Source organism: Lutra lutra, chromosome 7 (genome assembly GCF_902655055.1).
Source record: "Lutra lutra chromosome 7, mLutLut1.2, whole genome shotgun sequence".
In the NCBI taxonomy this organism is placed as follows: Eukaryota; Metazoa; Chordata; class Mammalia; order Carnivora; family Mustelidae; genus Lutra; species Lutra lutra.
In genome coordinates this window covers 45,543,979-45,560,728 of record NC_062284.1, presented here as the reverse complement: position 1 = coordinate 45,560,728, position 16,750 = coordinate 45,543,979, and the positions used below count along the sequence as shown (strand labels likewise).

At 48.2% G+C, this 16,750-nt stretch overlaps 1 pseudogene; it reads left to right on the top strand.

Annotated features, from left to right (window-relative positions):
• Positions 1-11,439: 11,439 nt before the first annotated feature.
• On the top strand, positions 11,440-12,164 carry LOC125104748 (glyceraldehyde-3-phosphate dehydrogenase-like; annotated as a pseudogene).
• Positions 12,165-16,750: the final 4,586 nt, after the last annotated feature.

Sequence of the window (16,750 nt, the reverse complement as noted above, 5' to 3'; positions counted from 1 at the left end):
GGGCTACAGCCTGTGGAGAGTTTGACTGATAGTCAGGGGACAGACCTGGCTTTCCACCTCATTTCGTCACTCCTCAGCTGTGTGACTTTAGGGATGTTACACAACCTCTCTGGGGGTTTCCTCATTTATAAAGTGCAGGTGGTAACTGACTTTCATATAGGGTTGTCGGGAGAAAGGCCAACCATGTGGCAGGAGCTCGGTCAGGAGCCCTCATTAACATGTATGATCACTAATGCTTAGCCCGATGATGTCTGCAGAGAACAGCACTGTCTGGTTCCTACACTCCTTTGGCAGACAAGATGTGAAGGCTCAGAGGGGGTGCCAGCCTTGCCCCTGGACAACCCCTGCTTGTCTCATTCTTTTTTTTTTTTTTTTTTTTAAGATTTTATTTATTTGAGAGAGAACATGAGAGGGGAGAAAGTCAGAGGGAGAAGCAGACTCTCCAAGGAGCAGGGAGGCCGATGTGGGACTCGATCCCAGGACTCTGGGATCATGACCTGAGCTGAAGGCAGTCGCTTAACCAACTGAGCCACCCAGGTGCCCTGCCTGTCTCATTCTTGTCACCACTTTTCCTGATCTCGAGGAGTTGATTGTTTTTCTGTAGCCTGAACCCTTTTCTCTGCCCCAATTAGAAGATACTCCCTAGGAGAAGCCAAGCCCATCAGAGTGACCCCCACCCAACAAGTGGGCAACCATGGAGGCCCTTCAGTGCAGCACCATTTGAAAGTCAGTGTCTCCATCTGCCTGTAGGACACAGCCCTCCTCACAGATCCAGCTGTGAGCAGGTCTTACCAGAGGCCTGCCTGTGAGGAGCTTACAGCCTGGTCACGCCTCGCTCTTTTCACTCCTTCCAGTTCACACAGTTGGCGACCATCCAGTTCAGCACAGATAGCATTGTCTTGGGCTTCCTAGCAGCTCTGCATCCTTTGGGGTTCTTGGATGGAAACAGAAGACCCTGACCCAAGATAACAAGCAGGAAAGGAAGGTAATGGAAGGTTAGCTCAAAGAACTAGATGAAGCTCAGAAACCCAGGCTTGGCTACATGTGGGAACCAGGGAGGCCAGAACTAATGGCCGGAATGGAGTTGGGAACAGCTGGTTGGGAGCTCTGTGGGCATCCCCGGACACAGGCACGGCCATTAGGGAGGGAGTCCTGTTCTCTTCTGCCTCCTTGCTTCACTCAGTCCACACCTACAGGCAGGTGCAGGGATGTGGCTGGTTGCGCTTGCTCTTCCATGCAGGTCCTGCAGCTCCCTAGCAGGAGGCTGAGTATGCCATCAGGGTGCAAGAGGGACCAGGGCTCTTGCCAAGAGAGGAATTTCCCATCATCCCCCAGAGCCAGGCTGTTGAAGATGTTTGAAGGTCCTGGTGATACAGTTATTTCTTCTGCATCCTCTCCCCTTCCCTCCCTCACTCTCTAACCCTGCCCTCTACACACACTGCTGAGCCATGCCCCACCACCCCCAGCTTCTTATCCAAGGCCCTACTGCAGCTTTCCCTGGTCTCATATGGACTTGCCCTGCTTAAAGATGTCTTCCTCATGGGACTGCTTGTATACCAGAAAGTCCTGCCTTAGCAATCCCTTCTTGTTGTAAAGATGCTCTCCAGAAGGCTCCAGAGAAAGGCACGCATGTCGCCTGTAAGGAGGAGCTGCCCTCAGGCCAGATCATGTGAGGGGACCTTACAGTTCTTAATGTTCTTGATGTCTCATATAATCTAACTTCATATCCTGGATCCCTGGGGGTATAAGGAAACCCCATCTCAGCCAGGTTTTTGGGCTCCCCATCCACCCCTAGGGTCACACAGGCAGGGAGTAGGGCTTACAAGAGCAAGCCTCTCCTGTCCACAGCCTCATGGTGGCTGCAGATATCCACAGTGATAAGCATTCATAGGCTTTAACTCTACCCAGGCCCTAGGGAAAGGTAAGGGTTGGGGAAAGGTCATAGCCTCTCCAGGGACCTCCCTCTCTGCCCTCTGGAACCCTGCCACCTCTTTGATAGTGCTCCCGGGGACCCTCTGATCACTCACCCCTCCCTAGTCTTGGGGACCCTCCTCTCTTTGCCTCTCCTTCCCCCTACCACAGTCCCCTCAAGGAACTGGAAGCAAAAGCCAGAGGATTATGGTCTCAGGTAGCCTCAGATTTGAGGCCAAGAAGCACAAAGCCTTGTGACCTTGCTTGGAATAATGGGGGCAGGGTAGATGGATAAGTATGGGCCAAAAGAGAAAATATCTCCAGTAATCACTGTCATTCTGGGATGAAAGAGACTTCCTGCCCATCCTTTTGGTTCATTCATGGGTTTGTTCCATAAACATCTATGAGAGCCTCTAATATTCCAAGTGCTGGGCTAGACAGTAGAGACCCCCTCAGTAAACCAGAGTGACATGGCCCTGGGATACTTACAATGAATGGAGAGAGACAAATTATAAACAAGCTAAATGATCAAATAAGAGTACCCACAGGTGAGGAGCACTCGCTTAGAGGATGATGGGAGAAAGGGACTGCAAAATGAGTGCCTTCCCCTACACACCTCCCCGACTTGGTCTACATGTTTCTAGCCTGAAATGCCCAGATTAACCCCTCATGACTCACCTGAAACACATCTCTGTTCCCAGCATCTAGCCCTGCCCCTTTCTAGAAGAATGGTTCCAGTCTCTGAGCACATGCATTAGGTGGTCCTTCCCTGTGGGTCTGCCTCCTGCACCAGAAAGTTCTTCAGAGCAGGACTGAGGCCCCTGCTTCTCGCAGTCTGTGCACCCAGCACAGCACAAGACCTGGGGCAGGATGGAGTGAATAACAAATGTGATGGAAGAACGCAGGGAACCTGCAGTTAGGGGACTGTAGGGCTTCCCACCTGCCTGAGCATGCTGCCCTGGGGATGGTGGTGCCCGTGCTGCTGCTCAGGAGACCCCTGGCCTTTCGTCTCCTCTCTGGTTGCCTAGTCATGGGGTTTTCCCATTCTTCCCCTCCACTCTCCAGAGGAAGGCTGGAGAGAAGTTAGCAGGTGGACAAGTTGGAGAAAGGCATTTAGGAAAAGGGAACTGTGCAGTACAGAAGCACAGAGGTGTGAAAGATGGAGCTTAAGGTTCTGCTTTATTAGACTCGAAAGCAAGACAAAATGGCAGTTGGGTGAGTCTGGCATACTCCTAAGGGTGCTCAACATGGGGAGGGGTGGATAGAACCCCTCTGGGGAGAAAGAGGGGCTCCTGTGAGTCCCACTTCCAGCTAGCCACCACTGGTCTCCTGGGCCTGAGTGCTCTGCCCTCAGGCCAGGTATGACCTGCCTTGGATGGTAATCAGCAACTCACAGTTCTATCTCCTAGAATGAGCCAGAGCCCTTGGGATGGAGAGACCTGGCTTAGATGTCTGAGTGCCCCCATGGCACTCCACACCATGACTCCAGAAAGGAAATACTTCACAAAATGTTTGATAAATGAAAGAACGAGTCCCCTAAGAGGCAGGGATGTTTACTCTGATCTTGCAGAGGAGGGAGCTGAGCCAGGGAGTGGCAGAGCTGGAACTCAAACCCACCCCACCCCCACCCCCAACTCCTCCACCCTTCCTGGAGCCCTGCAGAGGAAGTAAAACGTGGGGCCGAGATGGCAGACCGATGGAGTGTCCACCAGCACCCTCCCCTCAGGAGGAATGCCCAGGAAGGGTTAGCTAGGCATGATTCATCTTGGCATATTTTGCCTACCGCCACAGAGCCAATGGTCATCCTCAGAGGCCCTGGATCCCAGAGTAACTAAGCCCTCCTGCTCCCCAAACACCACACACTGAAGACCACTAGGTGGCGCTAAGTGGTCAGTCCCTTCCCAGAGACCTGGCCGGTCCTTTGTCTCCTCGCGGTCCCTGGGCGGGGCTCGCGGGTGCCTCAGGAGCTGGGTTGCCCAGTAGTTGTAGGGAGGAGAGATCCCTCTGCTGAGAAGTTTGCACCAAGTAGGTGTGGAGGACCTCATGTTTGTGTTCATGAGCCCTCTAGTTCGTTTTTCATAATAACTCTGAGAGGACAGTGGGACATTATCCCCACCTTATCGGAGAGAGAACGAATTTCATGAAATGTTAGATGATTTGGGTGAAGCCACCCTACAAGATGGGTCTGGAACCCAAGTCCCAGCTACAGGGAGGGTCCTGGGGGTTTTGCAAAGTCAGCAGAGGGCCATGAGGCTCCAAGTGGCTCCTGAGGCTCCAAGTGGCTCTACCACTTCCCATGTGACCTTGAACAAGCTGCTGAAATCCTCAGCCCTAGTCTCATCATCAGCAAAGTGGGTCTTAGAGTGACCAAGAGAGTTAGGACAAGTACAGAGCTGGGGTGGAGGCAGGCATTGATTACCTCTTGTCTACACTGCACTTACTCAGAAGCAGCCACCCTACACCGACCCCCCCACACCACTTCCCCTCCCTGCCTCTAGAGTAGCCCTGAGGATAACAGGATTAACAGGATCCAGAGTAAATGAAAAGTTCTCTTTCAGTCTTCCCTCCTGGAGGGCCCAGACTGTGCCCACCCACCACAAGGAAGGGGAGAATGAAGGGCCCCTCAACAAACATGAGGTCCCAGCCCTAGTGAGTACATTTGTCAGAATCAGTTCTCTTCCTTCCTCTGTCCCTCTTCTTCTTCTTCTTTTTTAAAGTAGGCTCCATACCCAACATGAGGCTTGAATTCACAACCCTGAGATCAAGAGTCCCATGCTTTACCAACTGAGCCAGCCAGGCACCCTCTCTGTTCCTCCTCTTAACAGAGCTTTGATGACCCTCTGAGTGGGATCTTCAGACTGAGATTCCCAAGCAGGAGACAGGCTCACAGAAGACTGGCAGCTCACAGGGTCTCCACTGTAAATGGCAGAGCTAGGATGGGCATAAGGCCTCACCCTGGTATCCAGAGGCTTCGGAAAAAGAGCAAGCATGGGTGCTTTTAGCCCCTAGCTTTGTCCCCAAATCCACACACTCAAGACTCCATTTCTTTTTTCCCTCCCCCACCCCCCACCCATTTTTTTTTAAGAGAGAAAGAACACAAATGGGGAGCAGGAGGCAGAGGGAGAAGCATACTCCCCGCTGAGCGAGGATCCCAGAACCCTGGGATCATGACCTGAGCTGAAGGCAACTGAGCCACACAGGCACCCCTTCTTTAAGATTGCGAGAGCATCACCTGCTGAGACAGAAACAGCTGGGAGGGGTCAAGATGGGAGGGGAAGGGCTTGGAAGGAGACCCTAAATAGGGAAGTGAACTCGGGGGCCCAGACAAGCCCTGCAGGGAGGGGACTGACTGCTACCCCACCTCCCACTCCTCAGACTCTCACTCCCTTGACTCCAGCTGCTTCCTTGCCAGGAATGGCCCTTCATTTCCTCTCCTGCTGGTATTGGGTTCAGTAAGCAGAGCCCCAGCTCACCTGCAAGGTGTGGAGTGAGGAGGGCGTCCAGTTACAACCTGGGGTTGGGAGGACAGGCAGGGGCAACCTGGAGGCAGGAGCCTAAGGTCTGGGAACTGATGGTGGTACCAAGTGGGGGAGGCCCGACACCCCTGTGGGTGCCCCCCCCCATCCCTGCCATAGGGGCCCTATCTTTTGGATTCGATGCCTCCCTGAACTCCTCCCACCTACTGGGGGCAGTTATGGAAAGACGGCAGCATCTGGCATCTGGTAGCTCGTGCGTCTCAGTCCCCTGAGCTGGGTCTCAGTTTCCTTATCCTCGTAATGGGGGTAGGGTGGGAATAAGTGCCGCTGACCCGTTCCCCGCAGCCTGGGATTGTGCTCCATAAACTAGAAGGGCTCTGCACACCCCTGGGGAGGTCCTTCCCCTCTTTCCTTTTTTTCTCTCCACCCAGGATGGCCTCCTCCCCCGCCCCTCACCCTGGGCCCTGGCACCGCACTCCATGCCTATTTAAGGCAAATCTCCTGATCTCCTTTTAAATAACATTCGCTTCTTATTGTGGAGAGGACAAGCAAGGCCTCAGTTTAGGGAAAGGGGAGGGGAGCCCCAGACAGCCCATCAGAGAGTGGGGGGAAGGGGATATTGGGATAAAGCAGGTTTGGGAAGGTCCTTGCCCCACCCCCCACTCCCAGCCTCCCATTTGGTCCCCTTACTGAACAGGCCTCCGATTGGCTCAAACCCCTTTAGAGGAGCTGGGGCACCCCCCAGAATGCTTCATGCAGCCCCTTACAGGCAGTGGGGGTGGGGAGATGAAGAATATCGACAGTCCCAGGGCCTGGGATGGGTGTATGCTTGGGAGCAGGAGGAGCACAATCGGGGTGACCAGGAAAGGGAGTAGGAGGCTCTGGGGTAGGATCAACATCTGATCTCCACAGCCTGCCCACACTGAAGGATGAAACATAAACATTTTTTGGTTCTAGAATCTGAGGCTCAGATAGTCCAAGAGACCTTCCTGGGGCCACACAGCTGATGAGTAGAAGGGTCTGAAATACAAGCCTGGCCTGGCTCAAATTTAATGCTTTCTTCCTCTTCATGCAGGTGTCCTTGTGCTGGGGCTGTCACCTGACAGTGACTCTTATCAGGAACAGGGCCTCATTGAAACCCCCCCGGCACACACCCTCCCTCTGCTTGCACTCGTCCCAGGGGGTGGGACCTGGTTCCTTCCTTTCTGCCTGCTTCTTCTTTCCTCCAGGCCCACCACTCCTCTCTCCCCTTCTCCTGCTTGACTTGGTTCATACACTGAGAAAATTGTAGGTAGAAGGTGGCATGTCCCACACCCCTCCAGAGGAGGCAGACCTCTGTAAGACCCCTACAGGGCCCTTCCTACAGGTCTTAGGGGGAAGATCTGAGGTTGCCCTCTCCAGCTTCCTTCTCTCCCCTCTTTCTAGTCTTTCTGCCAGGTAGCCATCTCCCTAGCCTCCCAGCTCAGGCAGGGCTAATGTCCCTGCGGTCTTCATGTGACTGAGATGCCCTCTCCAGGGTTCAAAAGGAGAGGGTCAGGGATCCTTTACAGATCATGTTGCCTTCTTAGGACCAAACACTCACTTCTTGGGCATGTGAGCTCCAGCAGAACCAGCCCCAGCCCCAACCCGTGTCAGTGTCAGGCTGGACTGGGGGCTGGGGGGCCAGAACAAGAAGCCCTAGCCTTTCTCTGGATACTTAGAGCAGAAAGGGGTCTTAGTAGTCAGTGGGTCTGATGGCCTCCATTCACAGATGAGCTAACTGTGACCCAGGGAATGAGAGGGGAGGCTCTGGGTTTCCACAGTGAGACAGAGGCTGAGTTGGATCATACTGGGATCCCTGATTACCCCAGGTAAGGACCTGCCTCCATCTGTAGTTCCCACCATCCTGGGGGGTAAGGTAGAACTGGGGGCTCCTAGAGAGCCAGCTGACAGGATGCTTGCTGAGACAATGGCTGGGGCTGTGGGCTCCTGCCCACACCCCATTCCTTCTCCCAGGGTGGTGTTTGACAGGGGATTACCTTTGACCCTCAGAGACATTGTTATTGCCAACTCCAAAAAGACTTAGCTGGGCCTCACAGCAGGCTTTCAGCTGGAGGGTTTAGATCCTGTCTTGCCGTCTTCTGATGACTGACCAAGTGGATCTCAGAAACCTTCCCAAAGGCCCAGGAAGCAGTGGCTGGCAGGAAATATGTTATTAGGAGACATCTAAGGGAAGAGAAGTCAGAAACTAGATGCTTGGAGACTTCCCATTCTGGAGTCTAAACACTCTCAACCACTTACTAATTATAGGGCCTTGGGGAGATTATCTAATGTCTCTGAGCCTCGGCTTCCTCATCAGCAAAATGGGGGCAATAATATTGTTTCATCCTATGACAAAAGAATTGAGTGATGCATGCAGAGTGCTTAGCTCATGGCCTGGTACCTCATACATGCTCAAAAACGGTAACTATAATCCTTGTTGAAGACAGATGGGGGCGCCTGGGTGGCTCAGTTGGTTAAGCATTTGCCTTGGGCTCAGGTCATCATCCCAGGGTCCTGGGGTGGAGTCCCACATCTGGCTCCTGGCTCAGCTTCTCCCTCTCCCTCTGCCCTTCCCCTCAGCTCGTGTGCTTGCGCATGCACTCTCTTTCTCCATCTACTTAAAAAAAAAAAAAAGGGGGGTGACTGGGTAGCTCAGTTGGTTCGGTGTCTGACTCCTCGGGGTACTGAGATCAAGCCCCACGTCAGGCTCCAAACTCAATGCAGAGTCAGCTTGTTCCCCTCCCTCCCCCTACTTGCTCTCACTCTCTCTCAAATAAGTAAAATCTTGAAACAAAACCAAACCCATATGGATCAAGGCCCCCAGCTGAGGCAGGAAGGGCTGCTGGGAAGCAGGGAGGCACCAGGGCACAGGTTGTTCAGCCAGAGGTAGGCAAGTGGTTAGTAGCCAGAATAAAAACACACAGTCCTAAGCCTGGTGCTACAGCAGTCTACGCAGACTATTTCATTTAAACCTCAGGCTCTCCCTTCGTCAAAAGTAGGTCTTCGGGACAGAAGCTTCCTAAGGCCTTACCAGTTCAGTGAGCACTTGACTTCCGTTTACAGACGTTTTCAGTGTACAAAGTACTTTTGACTTTATAGAGCCAACTCGGTGAGTGTTCTGGTAGTTGTCAGTGGTCACACAACCAGGTCTGGGACTTGAACGAGGGAGGACGGCTCCATCTTTCCCCAGAGCCTGTGGCACGGGGTTCTGAGAGAGGTGGGTAAGACCTGAAGCCCCACCAAGGGCCCAGGGAGGAGCATGGCCCTTGAAGGCAGCGACGTCATGGAAGCTTGGCTCTGGCTCCTGCCCAGCATCCGGTTCTGTCAGGCTGTGCCGGGGCTCAGAGGCCTGGGTCTGGAACTCATCAGCCCCACCTGTCAGCCCTCTCCTGGCCGGCACCCGGGGGCCTTCAGTTATCACTAAGGAGAGTGTGGCTTCAGTCCAGGGGCCCTGCATCCCTTCCCTGCTAGGGACGCAGGGCAGGGAGCTGTGCTCCCATCAGCCAAGTACCCCTGGTTTGACCAAGCTCTGATATATGACAGGTACCATGAAATATACAAAGACCTCAGTTATTCAATGAATATTTATTGAACACCTATAGTGTGCCTGGCCCTGAGCTGGCTCCAGCGAATCTGACAGAAATTCTTGCCTTCACTCTAGTAAAAGAAGTTGTAAAGGAAAGCAGAAGTGTGAATGGGAAATAAAAAAGAGAGCGATTCACTTTACACAAAGTAGTCAGAAAAGGCCTCTGAGCTGAGAGAGGGAAGGACAGCTAGACAGAGCAGTCCCGACAGAGGTAAGGGCCCACACCAAGGCCCTGAGATAGGAAAATCTGGAGTGTCTGGAGAGCCACAGACCAGCAAGCTCTCCCCCAGTAAGTGCCCACCAAACAAATGAACATCACGAGGATTTCTGCTTCCAGCCAAGATGGAGTAACCAAGACTGGATTTACGTCCCCACCTAAGATGACTAAAATACCCCACAAAATATATGAAACAGTGGTTCTCAAAACACTGGATGCCAGACCACGAGAGTCAGGAAACAAATGAGGAGAGCCCTAGGAATGCCCAACCTTACTGTCTGAAGAACACTTCCAGACCAGAGCACTGGGAGAGGAAGGCAGGTGGGGTCCGCATTCTCCTTGCTCTGACAAGATAGGAGTCTGGGGACACAAGGCAGAGAACCAAAAAGGAACATGCTGTAACCAGAGAGAACTCCGGAGCACTACATAGGGTACATCTTCAATCATTCAGCTTGGTGCCTGCCTGTGAAGAAACTACTAGAAAGCCCAGTTAGAATCAACCAATATGATTAGAGAGAATAATCCTTGGAGCTCACACAAGGCTGGGAATAGGGCTGGCTCCCACAAACCAGAGTGGAAACCTCACAATTAATGGGGCATTGAGTAGAGCACTCACAAGACCTTTTGACTCAGAAGTGGGTGAAAACAAAACACTGCTCTGGTCCCATCTAACAAAAGCAAGATCTGAAAAAGGACCAAACTATTTCCAAGTGCTTTTGCACCCCAGAACAAAACTCAAGAATATGGATAAGAATACAAAAATGTCCAGCATCTAACAAAATAAAATTCACAATGTTTGGCAACTGATAAAAAGTAGCATGTATGCAAAGAAACAGGAAAGTATGACCCATAATGAAAAGAAAAAAACTGATCAATTGAAACCTACCCAGAAATTACCCAGATGATAGTATTAGGAGACAAAGACATTAAAACAGTTACTGTAACTATGTTCCGTATGTGCAAGAAGATAAAGCAAAGACTGACCGTGTTAAATAGAGAAATAGGAGATATTAATAGACCCCAATTGAAATTCTAAAGCTGAAAACTATAAGGTCTGAGGTAAAAAATACACTAGATGGATTAATGGAACATTAGATGTGGCAGAAGACTAGTGAACTTGAATACATAGTAACAGAAATTATCCCAAATAAAATACACAGAGAAAAAAGCCTTTAAAAATAATAATAACATGGCACTGGGGAGCCATGTGACCTAATATATTTGTGTAACTAGAGTCCCCCACAGAGGGAAGAGGACAAGAAAAAGAAATACTTGAAGGGAAAGAAAAAAAAAACAACTGAAAAACTTCTAAGTTTGATGAAAACTTTGATGAAGATTTGATAAATCCATAGATCTCAGATACTAATGAACCCCAAGCACAATACACATAAAGAAACTATACCAAACTTTCTGCTTCTCCCAGCTCGACAGACAGCCACATCTTCTTGTGCAGTGCCAGCTGGGGCCCTGGGACACAATGGTAAAGGTTGGATTTGGCCATATTGGATACCTGGTCATCAGTGTTACTTTTTTTTTTTTTTAAAGATTTTATTTTTAAATAATCTCTACACTCAATGTGGGGTTCGAACTTACAACCCCAAGATTAAGAGTTGTGTGCTCTACCAAGTGAGCCAGCCAGGCGCCCCAAGGGGAGTACTGCCACCATCAATGGCCTCTTCACTGATCTCAACCACATGGTCTACATGTTCCAGTAAGATTCCACATGTGGCAAGTTCAATGGCACAGTCAAGACTAAGAATGGGGGGCGCCTGGGTGGCTCAGTGGGTTAAAGCCTCTGCCTTCGGCTCAGGTCGTGATCCCAGGGTCCTGGGATCGAGCCCCGCATCGGGCTCTCTGCTCAGTGGGGAGCCTGCTTCCTCCTCTCTCTCTGCCTGCCTCTCTGCCTACTTGTGATCTCTGTCTAATAAATAAATAAACAAAATCTTAAAAAAAAAAAAAAGACTAAGAATGGGCAGCTTGTCATCAATAGAAAGCCAATTTCCATCTTCCACGAGTGAGATTCCACCAATATCAAATGGGGTGATGCTGGTGCTGAGTATGTAGAGTCTGCTAGTATCTTTACTACCTTGGAGAAGGCTGGGGCTCACTTGAAGGTAGAGCCATAAAGGTCACCATCTCTGCCCCTTCTGTCGACACCCCCATGTTTGTGAAGGGCATGAACCATGGAAAGTATGACAACTCCCTCAAGGCCCTCAAATGCTTCCTGCACCACCAACTGCTTGGACCTCCCTGACCAGTCTCATCCATGACAACCTTAGCATCACGGAGGGACTCATGACCATAATCCATGCCATCACTGCCACCCAGAATATTGTGGATGACCTCTCTGGTAAGCTGTGGTATGATGGCCATGGGCTTCCCAGAACATCATCCCTACTTCTAGTGGCACTGCCAAAGCTGAGGGCAAGGTAATTCCCGAGCTACATGGGAAGCTCACCAACATGGTCTTCCATGTCTCCACTCTCAATATGTCAGCAGAATCTGACCTGGTTCCTGGAGAAAGCTGCCATATTTGATGACATCAAGAAGGTGGTGAAACAGGCATCGGAGAGGCCCCCCAAGGGCAGCCTGGGCTGCACTGAGGACCAGGTTTGTCCTGCAACTTTAATAAGGATACCCACTCTTCCACCTTTGATGCTGGGGCTTGTGCTACCTTCAATGATCACTTTGTCAAGCTCATTTCCTGGTATGAAAATGAATTTGACTACAGCAATAGGGTGATAGACCTTATGGTCCACATGGCCTCCAAGGAGTAAGAGTCTCCTAGACCAACAGCTCCAGTAGGAACACAAGAAGAGAGAGACCCTCAGCTGCTTGAGAGTGTTTACCCCAACTCAACCTCCCAACACACTGAGGCTCTACAGTCTCCATCCCAGAATCCCTGAAGAGTGGGAGGGACTTAGGGAGCCTTCCAAGTTAAGTACCACCAATAAAGTACACTGGACCCAGCCCCCTCTCCTCCAAAAAAACCTATACCAAGGTATATAAAAAATTGTTTTTAAAATGTGATAGGGGCGCCTGGGTGGCTAAGTGGGTTAAAGCCTTTCATGATCCCAGGGTCCTGGGATCGAGGCCCACATTGGGCTCTCTGCTCGGCGGGGAGCCTGCTTCCACCTCTCTCTCTCTGCCTGCCTCTGCCTACTTGTGATCTCTGTCAAATAAATAAATAAAATCTTTAAAAAATAAAATAAAATAAAACGTGATAAAGAGAAAGATTTAGAAGTAGCCAGAGTGGGGCACCTGGGTGGCTCAGTTGATTAAGCATCTGATTCTTGATCTCAGCTCAGGTCTTGATCTCAGGATCATGAGTTCAAGCCCAGCATGGAGCTTACTTAAAAATGAAAAAAAAAAAAAAAAAAAAGAAAAAGAAAAAATATATATATACAAGTCAAAGCAGCCAGAGTAAAAAGACATACTACATACAAACAAAAATAATGCTAACAGATTTTCTTTTGTCAGAAAGCATGCAAGGAAGAAGATATGGAGCTGCATCTTTAAAATACAGAAAGAGGGACGCCTGGCTGGATCTTGAATTCATGAGTTCAAGCCCCATTTTGGGTGTAGAGATTTAAGTAAATAAATAAATAAAAACTTGAAAAAAAAATAAAATACAGGAAGAAAAAATACAACATCAACCTAAAATGTTTATCTAGGTTAAAAAAAAACAACTTTCAAAAATGAAAGTGAGACCACATGGGATGAAATTCGAAATTAATGACAAAAGGAAATTTGGAAATTCACAGACATGTGGAAATTAAGCAACAACTCTGAACTAAGCCATGGTCCAAAAAAGAACTCACAAGGGAAGTAGAAAATATTTTGAAATAAATTAAAATCCTGTATCAAAGCTTATGGGATGCAGCTAAATTAGTGCTTAGATGGAAATATATAGCTGTCAATGCAAAGAAAGATCTGAAATCAATACCATAACCTTTCACCTTAGAGACACTCTAAAAAGAAGAGCAAACTAAATCTAAAGCAAGCAGAGATAAGGAAATAGTAAAAATTTGAGTGTGAATTAATGAAAAAGAGAATAGAAAAATAGGAAAAAACCAATCCACCAAAAGCTGTTTTTCGAAAAGGTCAACAAAATTGACAAACCTTTGTTACAATGACCAAGAAAAAAGAAAAGACTCAAATCACTAGAATCAGAAATGAAAGAAGGAACATTACTGCCAACCTTATGAAATAGCATTATTTATAAAAGCATAAGAAATACTATGAACAACTGTATGTCAATAAATTTAATTACTTAGGGGTGCCTGGGTGGCTAAGTGGGTTAAGCCTCTGCCTTCGGCTCAGGTCATGGTCTCAGGGTCCTGGGATTGAGCCCCGCATCCGGCTCTCTGCTCAGCGGGGAGCCTGCTTCCCCCCTCTCTCTGCCTGCCTCTCTGCCTGCTTGTGATCTCTGTCTCTGTCAAATAAATGAATAAAATCTTTTTAAAAATTTTAATAACTTAGGGGCGCCTGGGTGGCTCAGTGGGTTAAAGCCTCTGCCTTTGGCTCAGGTCGTGATCCCAGGGTCCTGGGATCGAGCCCCACATCGGGCTCTCTGCTCAGCGGAGAGTCTGCTTCCTCCTATCTCTCTCTGCCTGCTTCTCTGCCTACTTGTGATCTCTGTCAAATAAATAAATAAAATCTTTAAAAAAAAATTTTAATAACTTAGATGAAATGGACAAACTCCTAGAAAGAAACAAACTATTTAAATTGATTCAAGAAGAAACAGGTAATCTGTATAGACTTACAGCAAGTAAAGAGATTGAAGTTTTTTTTTTTTTTTAGAGATTTTATTTTTTTTATTTTTTTTTAAAGATTTTATTTATTTATTTGACAGAGAGAGATCACAAGTAGGCAGAGAGGCAGGCAGAGAGAGAGGAAGGGAAGCAGGCTTCCTGCTGAGCAGCGAGCCCGATGCGGGACTCAATCCCAGGACCCTGGGATCATGACCTGAGCCGAAGGCAGCGGCTTAACCCACTGAGCCACCCAGGCGCCCCTAGAGATTTTATTTTTAAGTAACTTCTATACCCAACGTGGGGCTCAAACTTACAACCCCGAGATCAAGAGTTGCATGCTTTCCCAACTGAGCCACCCAGGCACTCTGACATTGAAGAATTTTTTTTTTTTTTTTAAGATTTTCTTTATATATTTGACACAGAGAGAGAGATCACAAATAGGCAGAGAGGCAGGCAGAGAGGGGGGGTGAGGGAAGCAGGCTCCCTGCTGAGCAGAGAGCCCGATGATGCAGGGCTTGATCCCAGCACCCTGAGACCATGACCCGAGCTGAAGGCAGAGGTTTAACCCACTGAGCCACCCAGGCGCCCCACACTGAAGTATTACTTTAAGAAATTACCCACAGCCTCAGATAGTTTCAATGATGGATTCTACAAAGTATCTAAAGAATAATTAATACTGGGGCGCCTGGGTGGAATAGAACAAAGCCATGTGTCTGTGGTCAACTGATTTTCAACAAGGGTGCAAAGACCATTCAATTGGAAAGAACAGCCTTTGCAGGGGTGCCTGGATGGCTCAGTGGGTTAAGCCTCTGCCTTCGGCTTAGGTCATGATTTCAGCGTCCTGGGATTGAGCCCCACATCAGGCTCTCTGCTTAGTGGGGAGCCTGCTTCCTTCTCTCTCTGCCTACTTGTGATCTCTCTGTCAAATAAATAAATAAAACCTTTTAAAAAAATTATTTTTTTTTCCTTCACATGCTCCACTTTTTTAAAAAAAGATTTTATTTATTTATTTGACAGAGAGATCACAAGTAGGCAGAGAGGCAGGCAGAGAGAGAGGGGGAAGCAGGCTCCCTGCCAAGCAGAGAGCCCGATGTGCGGGGCTCGATCCCAGGACCCTGGGATCATGACCTGAGCCGAAGGCAGAGGCTTTAACTCAGTGAGCCACCCAGGCACCCCCAAATAAAATAATTTAAAAAAAAGAATAGTCTTTGCAGCAAATAGTGCTGGGACAACTGGATATTCATGTACAAAAAAAAAAAAAAAGATAAAAGAAAAGAAGTTGGGACCCTTACTCTTACTTCATATCACATACAAAAAGTAACTCAAAACAGATAAATACCTAAATATAAGAGCTAAAACAATAAAATTCTTAGAAGAAAACGTAGGCGTAAATCCCAGATTAGGCAATGGATTCCTAAATATGATGCCAAAAGCATAACTAGCAAAAGAAAAATGAGATGAAATGGACTTTATCAAAATGTAAAACTTTTGTGCTTCAAAGGGCACTCAGGAAGGCAAAAGGCGTACAGAATGGGAGAAAATGTTTGCCAATTATATGTCTGATAAAGGACTTGTATATAGAATATATAAGGAACTCTTACAATGCAATAATAAAAAGACAAACAATTACAAATTGAGCAAAGAGTCTGAATAGACATTTCTCCAGAGAAGATACACAAATGGTAATAAGCAAATGAACAGAACTCGACATCATTCATAAAAACTTTATGCCAGTAAATTTGATAACTTCGATGAAATGGACAAATTCTTTAATAGAAGACACAAAGCATGAAAGCTAACTCAACTAGAAATAAATAACTGAAATAGCCCTATATCTATTTTTTTAAAGTATTTTATTTATTTATTTGACAGAGAGAGAGAGAGATCACAAGTAGGCAGAGAGGCAGGCAGAGAGAGAGGAAGGGAAGCAGGCTCCCCGCTAAGCAGACAGCCCGATGCGGGGCTCAATCCCAGGACCCTGAGACCATGACCTGAGCTGAAGGCAGAGGCTTAACCCACCGAGCCACCCAGGTGCCCCCCTATATCTATTTTTAAAAGTCAGTTTCATTGTAAAAAGGATGACAAAGGATGCTGGGCCAATCGGACATTCATACCCACATGAAAAGAAAGAAATTTAACTGGGACCGCATACATATGCCAAAATTAACACGAAACAGGTGACAGACCTAAGAGCAAAACTTAAAACTACAGGCAATTATTAGAATTTCTAAAACCAAAATGACTGAAACTAAGGATTTGGCGAGGATCTGAAGCACCTGGAACTTTCACACACGGCTGGTGGGAATGTGAAACAGTATGGCCACTTCGGCTGTGTAAGCTAAGCATAGCGTTCACCCACCATATGACCAAGCCATTCCGCTCCTAGGTATTTATCCAAAAGAAATAAAAGCATATGTCTACATAACGACTTATATACGAATGTTCATAGGAGCCTGATTTGTAATAGTCCCAATCTAGAAACAACCTCAATGTCCATCAACGGGTGAATAGTAAACAAAATGGTCACATGTCCATGTAGCTCGTTACGACTCAGCCACGGAACTGATCTATTAAGATGTGTAATAACACGGACACCTCTCCAAATAGTTAAGCTGACTGAAAGCAAACAGACAAAAAAGGGTACCTATTGGATGGCTCCATTTTTATAAAATTCTGTAAATGCGAACTAGTCTACAGGTACTGAAAGTGGCTGCCTGGGCTGAGAGTCAGCGAGGAGCTGGAGGGATCAAGGAGGGCAGGAGGAAACTTTTGTGGGGGATGGATA